Genomic DNA, 9,937 nt, shown 5'->3' with positions numbered 1-9,937 from the left:
GTGAGTTACTTTCTAACTGGATTTTGTATGTGCACCAACATCTCTATTCCTGATTAATGGGAATATTTGTACATTTTCAGATAGAGACCCATTTGTGCTTATCTATTGCTTTATAGATGTTGCAAGAATATGAGCAGGAAGCCCATCCTGCACCAGACAGCTAGAATGTTCTGAACAACATTTTCAGAAGTCAAGTGAGTGACAAGTCCTATTTGTTTTCATTTAACACAGCAGGTCAGTCAAAATCACACATAAAATACCATTATGAACTATGACAAGTAATAATCCATATTTGCCAAGTGTAAGACAAAAAACCAGTTTAAGTTAAGAACACTCCCTGTTCAGCAAATCCCTCCCACTAAATTCTACCTTCCCAAAAATCTTAAATCTATAAAAAAAACCTTGCAAAAATGTTGGGATTTAGTGCACCAAAGGAGAGCAATAGTCATGAGCTCTTTACTTAAGAACGACCTGTCCTAAGCCTATAGCTAAGCAAATCCAGGAAACATTTTTTTTCTGAATCCCAGTTTATCTCAGCTGCTGGGTAAAACCACAGGGACTAGTTTCTGAAATTCTTGTGGCAAGGCCAAAATTATAAAATAACTCACATCCAAGCCTTGAACTGCACCTGGATAGAAGTGGGAACTAGCAGTGTTTGCAAAGCTGTGTGTTCCTTGAGCACACAAGTACGGAGTGCTAAAACTTGATAATTTAGGCTTTAAATTGTCAGAGGAACTTCTTTAACACCTGAGATGCCCTCCAAACCAGCTCATCTACCCCAGAGCCTGAGCAGCTCAGACCAGGACGCAGGATACATGTCTTTAGTGAATGCACAGAATAAGCCTCCTTTTTTGTTCTCTCCAGTATTTTATTCAAGCTAATGTCTAATTAGAACTGCGATTTTGGTGTGCTCTTTGCTGCTGCTATGACAATTCCTAAAAGCATTTTGTGAACATCAATTGTGTGTGATAGTTCTGCAATGAGCTCCCCAGCTACTGAAGGAGAAGAGAGGGACAACATGAGCTCTGTTTTATTATTGCACAGTACAGATAATGATACACTAACCATATCAAAAGGAGCTTTGTAATTATTGGCTCAGGAGCTCTTGTGGTTATTTTACATTTAACCCACATACCAATTTGGTGTCTGCTGGCACATGGTGGCCATATGGAGGGCAGAAAGCATTACTGCCTACCACAGGAGAGCATAATCTGGAGAGCGGAGGCATTTCCATGTGCTGAACCAAGTTCCACCCACATCATAAATTGGTCATTCTGCCACATCATAAGCTGCAGAAAAAAAAAAATCACATAAATCTTCACCGAGACTCTGCAGGACTTCAGTCAGAGACTGTCCTCTATGCAGCCCATGAATGCATAGCTGATGCTTTGTAACAACACGCAATAGTCATATATCTGCTACCAATGCATTTTGTCACGTAATACTGCTATATATTTTTGGAGCAGTGTTGAAAAGCACACAGACTATTTCCCTCCTATGAAAAATGTTAATTAGACAAATTATTGCCTGATCAAGATGGGCAAAGAAAACCATGGAAATTTATGAAAGATGAAGATCCATAGTGACTATTTGTAATCACATCTTTTCACCTGTTGTCTTTGGGAAACAAAGTTTAAAAATGGCTGAAGAAATTTTATATACATATATTTTATATGATATATGACTTTGTGTTGATTTTTCTATATTATCTCACACAAAAAATATTTATCTGGACAAAACACACTTGCCAGTCCACATCCATAAATGTGTTTTTATTTATGAATGTGTGTATGCTCCTCTGCTGGCATGTTTGCTTGGAAGGGGTGCTGTAGAACTTTCATCCAAATCCTACATGTTTACTAACATTTTGGACAAGTTTTATTATTCCTTTTCTGAGGGGAGACAAACAAATTAATTTGAAACTAAGTTATAATCTATCTTGCTGGTCCTGTACTACAGTATAGCATAAACGGCCAGGAAACTTAAACACATGGAAGGGGGGATTTTGTTTGCATTGCCTAAACAAATATTTTTTAGTAGTGTAAAAATAGGTGGAACAGGAAGATAGGCAGGACCAATGTAGAAGAAAAGCATGTTTGTGCCCAATTCACCGGAGAGATTGTTAAAGAACATTTTATCATAATGAAAATATTACCCTTGGAATGCCAGCAAGATCAATGCCAATTCAAGTTGCCTGCTCTTTTTGCTTCTAGTCACTAAAGTAAGACTTGTCCTAGAGTTATTGTGACTAGATGATTTTTTTATTTTTTTTTTAATTTCAGAAAATGTTCTCTTTCATTCACGAATCAATAGCTCTTTGCTAGTCCTGGCTTTGCTGCTTGTGCTTCTCTGTCGGCCCTTGCTAAGGGCTGTTGCTAAGGGCCAGAGGAAGTGTCTTGTTGCATTCTGCTGAGAAATTGGGGAGGAAAAGCACATTTCTGTGAGGTGCAAATGAAGCACTTTGCCCACTGCTGTCCTGCAACATAGGAAATATGATTCTAGCTGGAACAAGCTGCTCATGATTAGGATCCCCCTGTGTTTCAGAATTTTGACAGGCTATTCCTAATCTCATAAAATTAGGAGAGTGCCATGGTGGGATCTAAAGAGAAATATTTTTCTTACAGTAAAGGACTCCAAGCAATCTGTTTCAAAAGGAGACTTATAAAGATTTCCTCCTTCACTTGATGAAACTAAGAGAAATTTTTCTGTGGATTTCAATGAGAAAAAAAAGTCAACAACCTTTAGTCAAACAGCTTCTAGTGCCTTTATTTGAAAGCAGCTGAGTGGGGCATATATAAATTTCCTAAGTGTTTTATAGACAACAAACTAATAAGCCTAGAAAAATTCATTTAATGATATGGAATTTAGCTAGAGGGAACAGAAACATCCAGACCCATGAAATACATCTCATTTACTTTCTGATGTACTTACTTTTAAATACACTGTTCAGTTTTTCAGATTATTTATTTTAATATATTTCATGGTGTGCTGTACAGCAAGCTGTGACAAAATCACATAGTTTTCAAAAAAGTGACATACTCATATCATGACTTACTGTGCCTAGGAAGTCCTGCACAGCAACTACACCACTCTTTCAAGTAACTCTATTAATATCTGATGACTGCATCAATTAGCAGTTTTACTGCAGTTACCCTCTAGCATGGAAGATATACAGTTCTTTGGGAAATTGCATGCAGGGGAACCTGCACTACCCAGGTTTCTCATGCACGTGAGCTTGGGATCTAAGAGCCTGCTCTATTGATGTCACGTGCACATTGATAAAGAGCCACGGTCAGGGTTATATGGTCAACATAAATATGAATATATAATCCACTTGTGTCAGGCAAACCCATGTGCTTGCATCTGCTCTACCCTATCCAAAGGCTGAAGGTTTTTTGTGCCTGCCTACTGCCTGCAGGTTACAGTGCTAATGAGCCTGTCTTGTCTCCTCTGAACAATCTGTGCTGGAGTTGGAATATATTTCCTGTGGTTCATCAGAAGAACTGGCAAACAAACAAAGCTGACAGATGTAGTTCAGACTTGTGAGGATTTCCTGGTAAGATTGTTTTTTCCCTGTTCAACTAATTATGAAAGTAATGGTAGAGATGAATATCCATTTCCCTTTGTTTGCAGTTGCAAAAGTTTGGCATTCACTAACATTTCCTGGCGATGTAGAAAAGCCAGAAGAGTACTGGGTTGTTGTGATGGTTTGCCTGAAGATTCCTCCTGTGGATCTAAGTAGATGGTGATTTGGATTACATGTCCTGCAAGGTGAGTGCCATAAATCAAGTCTGAGCAGAAGTGAAAGTCTAAGCGATTGTTAATGTTTTGAAATTAAGGTGCCGGACTTCCCTTCACCTCTTTAAGATCTGGACAGGACAAAGATACTTTCCCTACTTTAGAATAACAAAATAGTGAAAGAGGGAACTCTAGAGCTGTATTCTTCAGAAATTCCCGGGAGATGTGATGAGTGCACTTCTTCTTCCAGGACTGCTAATGAAAAGCCATAGTGTTCTGGAGGAGGTACAGATGGCCTCTGAAGGATGGTTGTATGATGCTTCATTCAGTGGGATTCCGACTCATCATACCCAGCCTGCTACCTCAGAGACAGAAGCTGATGTTTTAAATATGATTGTGGAGCTGAGTACCTTCTGGAGCAGTCACGCTGCATCTTGGATGAATACCAAAGCTGCTGAGCGCTCAGCACTGCGACAGTCTCCAAGGGAGCTAGAAATGTATGACCCAGGAAGACCCACAGCTCCCGAATTCACCGGGAAGCATAGCAGCTCTTTCATCCCAAGCTAACGAAAACCTTTCCATTAGAGCAGGTTTTTCCTAATCAAATACCTCTGTGTCAAAAGATTGTTTGAGAATTTGTGATTTATGTGTTCAAGGAGACTGAGGAAAGGGGTCTTCTGCTAAACATTCAGTTTCTTTACCCTGACTAATCATTCCTTCCTCAAATTCATGCTTTGATGTAAATAATAGAAATTAAATTAATGTGGTAGAGATATTATGATTTTCAGTGTTCACTGAATATTACTTTTAATGCTTGTTCCTTGGGGGGTAAGCTGTGCTCAAGACCTAAAAGTTAAGGAAAAACTAAAAAAAAAAAAGAAGGGATTTGCCAGGCAAATGGTTTGGAGGAGGATAAGAAAAACTGTCGCACAACACAACTGTCACATATGTTTTTTCCACCACCCTCTATCTTCTTTGGTTATTCAGTATGTAAGAATAGTTTTCATTTCCCAAATGCTTACAGAACTTCCCTACAAGACTAGTATCTGCAAATGACATTACTTTTACCCAGAGAATATATGTATGCAGGCTGGACTGGGTTATGTTTTTTAAAGTTCTTTGCACTCTCAGCCAGTCTGTAGTTGCAAGTTGCATTAGCAGCATTTATTCACTAAATTTTGCAACATGAATTCTTTTCCTCAGAGTTGTTCACCAGTTGAGCTTTGCTAGGCTTGAGGAGCTTGAAGCTGGATATTAGGACAAGGTTCTTCAGAGGTCAGTTGGGCACTGGAGCAGGCTCCCCAGGGAAATGATCACAAGCCAGTCAACCCAGACTGACAAAGTTCAAGAAGAATTTGGACAATACTCTCAGGCACATGCTGTGGCTCACGGGGTGTCCTGTCCAGGACCAGGAGTTGGACTCCATGATCTTTGTGAGTCCCTTCCAACTCAGGACGTTCTATGATTCTGTGAGAAAATGTAGCACTCAAACACTGAGGCCACAGGCAGGGGAAATGGCAGTGATGGTGCATGCCTTTAGAGCTTTCACCACAGGAATACCCTATGCAGGTGCTTTGCCATCACTGTGAAAGCAACTGGTTTATCTTGCACTGCCAGTGTAGGGCAGATGGAAGAAGCAGGTAACCTCATGATCATCCCAGCCATTTCTGCAAGAAGCATTTGACTACAGCCTGCATAGATCTTATTCCAGTCATTTACCTTCTTTTCACATTGCTGCAGCCAGAAGACTGTTAAGTGCGTTTTTAGAGCAGGTTTGAATTCAGTGAGGCTACTTACATAAGCAGCTGTCGGCCAGTTTGAGCAGTATGGCCCTTGGTTCCCATTTCTAGGACACACCATTCGAGACACTTGGGCCTGTTACATCAATAACCTCTTGGTTGCTCCTTCTCAGTCCTGGTCCTGCAGACTCTGCTGACAAGCTTCAGCACAATCCCCACTGAAGTTTTTATAGACTGAGGAAATTGTGGCTTGTGATGGATGGTACAGAATTCGGTTGTTTATTTATCTCTAGCTGATTTTCTTGTATCAGAGCTTTCTACTGCTCGAAAAATGAAAGGTTAAATGCCCTCAAGTCTTTGTCCTAGATAGTGCTGTGTCGCTGTGTTTGAACTCAACAGAGAGCTGTATGTGTATGCCTTTGCAAATGCCATTCCTATAATTCTCCCTTGCATGATTTTTTTCTGAAAGACTCCAAAGTAAAGCTCGGTGGGAATTTTCCCACAGTCTATTTGTTTGTATGCAAAAATGCTAACTTGATGAAATGGAACTTTTTAGTGGAAAATATTTGTTCCAGTAAGAAGGCTTCTCAGATTCAGAAATGAATTTATGGAAGGAGGAAAAAAAAAAATAAATAAAGAGAGAAGGACAAACTTTCCGTTCTATTCCTCAAAGTAGATGGCTGCTTAGTGGTCAGGCATTCCCTGGAGGAAATGGGCAAGGGAAGTTCAAACCCCACTGATTCAGTATGTTAATCTCTTTATGGGCCAGCCATGCAAAGCTGAACATCATCAGACAGGGTAAAAGGGAGTATTCTTACTAGTTTCTGTCTTTTTATGCCTGTTTGGCATTTTTTTCCAGGAAGGTTCAAATTTCATTTTAATGCTCAACAAAAGCACATTTTGGAATGACCATTGTTTTCCAGAATGCTAATGTTTTGCAGATAATGTTACGCTAACCCAGCAGTGATTGCCTTGCAGATCCATTCATAACTTCTGTAAAGTGCAGGTGACAGAGTCACTCCGTTTGGGATCTATAGTGTAAATGGAGCCCTTCTGACTCTTTGCAGGTTTTTTAGGAGACATCTAGGGTTTGATTCTGCAAATTTCTAACATATAAGCTGTCATAAGCTTCAGCTACTTAACTAATGGAGCTTTTCATACACTTGATGCCAGCACATTATGAATTGATAACAGTTTTATTAAAGTCAATAGAATGATTTCTACTGACCTTGAATGAAAGTTCATTACATTGTGTTCTTGTATCCTCAAGTTTTGATTTGATGCTTGGTCTTGTCTTATTCTACTAATGTTCAGGTTCTACTAAAATTATATTTATATCAGTCATGTATTTCTACAATTTTAGAAAGAAGTATCTACTTTGTCTATTCTTTAGGGAGAGACTAGGAATTCAGGAAACCTGGATTCTTCTCCAACTTACCACTGACTTAGACTATCTATCATTATTTATTAACTTCAGCAATTAATTTTATGATTCCAATATGCAAGGAAATTTAAGCACTAGGAAATAAAACATTTGGTAAAATATTGCATCACAATACTCATAACCTTAATTTACTCAATGTCAATTTCACAATTAGGACATTATAATGCAGTTTTAATGCACATTTATTATAGTAATGAAGACCAGAATTACACAGATACAACACAAATCATATTTAATCAAGAGCAATCTCAGATAATAACCAACTAAGAATTAGAATTATATGGCACTGATTTTCTATGTATCATTTTTCTTCTATCAATAAGTAATGCCACAGATTGTCATAATATGAATTGTTTACATTTGTTTTAAAACATTCTATAATATTGATTGATGCTTTAGGCTGAGTACTTATTGTATGAATTCCATGAAAGTTCTCCAACTAATGAGAAAATTAATTTTCCATCCAGCATAACTTCAGTTTTCAATTAGATGTAAATTCTATTTACTAATTCTTATAATGTACTAATTTCTTCAAAATGAAAAAAAAAACAAAAACCAAAAAAGTCAACCAACCAAACGAACCAAACAAATCAAAACCCACAAAAACTCACCCCCAATTTACTGTTTCACAAAGCTGGCAAAACCCTTGAAAAAGAGAGTCTTCATAAAAGTAAATTCTATCATAAAACTCTCCCACCTTTTAAACAAACATTCTGTGAAATACTGTTCAGCTTTACTTTACAAAATGTCACAGCCTGGTCCTCTATATCACGTACTTTTGTCTGTGTCACGTAGTAACCACCTCCTTGAATCTTCTTAGTTGGAATCATGCTGCCAAAACAGATGGACTCTTAAAGTAAAGTGCAAGACTAATTATTATTTCTTAATCTTCAGCTATGAGATTTATCTTCTAATTCAAATTAAAATAATACTTTCATTGCAGTTTATCATACTTGTACTGTGAAAAGCGTTCTAGGACCAAGTAAAATATTCTATCATAGTGTTTTTAATATATTTTTACATTTTACATTACTACAGTATTATTTTTTAAGTTACAGATAAAATATTTTAGGACATACTGCATATCTTGAGGTATGTTTTTAAGAGTGGTGAGTGCATAGGTTTCCAGTAGCTATTAACACTAAAACAAGCACTTCAGAACAGTGAAACATATATGAGAAATCTGTGTTCAGTGACTGAAGAATATCAGCTGGCTTCTGAGCAATCCCAGCATCATGTGCGTTTGTAGGTAGCAGTATTTTACATTTGGAAGCTTTCTCCATGAGTCATGTCCTAAGCCAGAGTTGTAACTGAAAGATGTTACTGCTCTAGCCCTGCGTGCCTCCCTGGCCACGACTGCCAAATCAGTCTCCAATTAGAGAACGTGAATGACGAAAGAATAAATAGCTTTGCCTTTTTTACCGAACACGAAGGCCCCCGTAGCATCTTGAAATGTATGTTATATTCAGCACAAAGCATTGTAACATTCACAAACACAAAACTCTGCTGCCTGTTGTACAGATCTGTGCTCACTGCTGCAGTGAGGGATTTTGGTGGATGAGAAATAGCCTCTGACAAAAGCAGCAGATAAAATTATTGAGTAAAGACAGGACCATATCAAGCGTCCCCAGAGCCGTGAAACAATAGTTAGCTTACGCTAATCTTGACTCTGAGCCTGAGAATGCCGTGGTTTCTCATGTCATTTTACGAGTTACTTTTACATTTTAAGGCATGATGCGATGGTTTAAAAAGTGGAAAATGTACCATGGAGAACATTCTGGCTGAAATCCCAGGTCTACTAAAATCAATGGGAGCTTTTACTCTGGCTTTGTGTCATACATTGGTTATTTCTCCTCCCTCATTCTTTTCACTTATGTTGGTTTTATGATACTCTTCGATACATGTCACTGTATTGGAGTTTATTAAAGTACCACATATTTCCTTACACAATCAAAAGCCAAGTTTGCACCAAACAACGGAACATTATTTTTATTTGCAGAAACAAAAATTATGCATTTTCCCTTACAACTGTTGTTTCATACATATATGATGGATGAAGGCAAGGGAGGACTTACTGAGCTTTAAAAAAATGGATTGTATATCTGTAACATGCTTTTTGTGTACGTCATCTACAATATGTGACCTTCTGTTGGATATGACTTAAAAGTACCTGCGTGCTGTAAGTTAAACACTAGAACATAAACACCTACATTATACCTGAAGCACACAATAAAATAAGAAAACACATTTCCATTTTCTGACTGACCTCAATCTCTGAATGAGGACCCCTGCACATTACGTTAGCAGCCTGGGCTCCATTACACTGCCGCACACTCTGCTCAATCTACTGAAATATTGATTTTTTTTTTCTTACAGAGCATACACACTGTCAAATCAATATTCCCGTACACACAGCTGAGCAGCAGAGGCAGAGCCGTGGCCTGCTCCGTGGCCTAGCAGAGAAGGTGTATGTGGAGGGAGCAGGCACAGGGGCAACAGGAGGATGGGAAGTACTACAGCCCATGGCAAGCTGCAGCAAGACAGAATAGGCTGATGACTGAACAGCGCAGTGAAGGTGCAGACAAGTTGGGAGGAATGTGTTTCTTAAGCAGAACAGAAAGGCTCAGGAAAAGCTTGCCCTTTCTGCAGACAAAGGAGCTAAAGGAGGCAAAATCTAATTTCAAAGCATTTTCCAGTTTATTTCTATTTCAGATACTGAAATGACAGCCGTAGGTTCGGGTTAACAGGCATCACTGTGATCCTGCGGTGACAAGGACCACGTACAGTCTGGGCACAGTGATGCTGCTGCAGGACAGGGCCGGCACGTCTCCTCCCATCAACACCTGCATGTACACACAGCTCGTATCCGTGAACGGCTCTCTTGGAACTGCTCCAGTGCCTCAAGCACAGAAGGAGCATTTTTACTGTCCATGGCTGGAGGAGCGCTGGATCAGTGTTTCAAACTGCTACTGGTGTTAGCAGTTCCATCCGAGCATAGTGAACAAGCCGCACAGTA

The 9,937-nt window shown here is 38.9% G+C and overlaps 1 long non-coding RNA gene across 1 annotated transcript; it reads left to right on the top strand.

The window, feature by feature from the left end:
* Nucleotides 1-3,298: 3,298 nt before the first annotated feature.
* LOC107214215 lies at nucleotides 3,299-7,477 on the top strand. Its single transcript, XR_001524908.1, has 3 exons — nucleotides 3,299-3,556; nucleotides 3,634-3,771; nucleotides 3,989-7,477. It is a non-coding gene; the product is annotated as an uncharacterized LOC107214215 (long non-coding RNA).
* Nucleotides 7,478-9,937: the final 2,460 nt, after the last annotated feature.

This window comes from Parus major, chromosome 2 (genome assembly GCF_001522545.3).
Source record: "Parus major isolate Abel chromosome 2, Parus_major1.1, whole genome shotgun sequence".
NCBI lineage: Eukaryota > Metazoa > Chordata > Aves > Passeriformes > Paridae > Parus > Parus major.
Note: the sequence above shows the minus strand (reverse complement) of the source record. Positions and strands in the feature narration are given on the sequence as shown.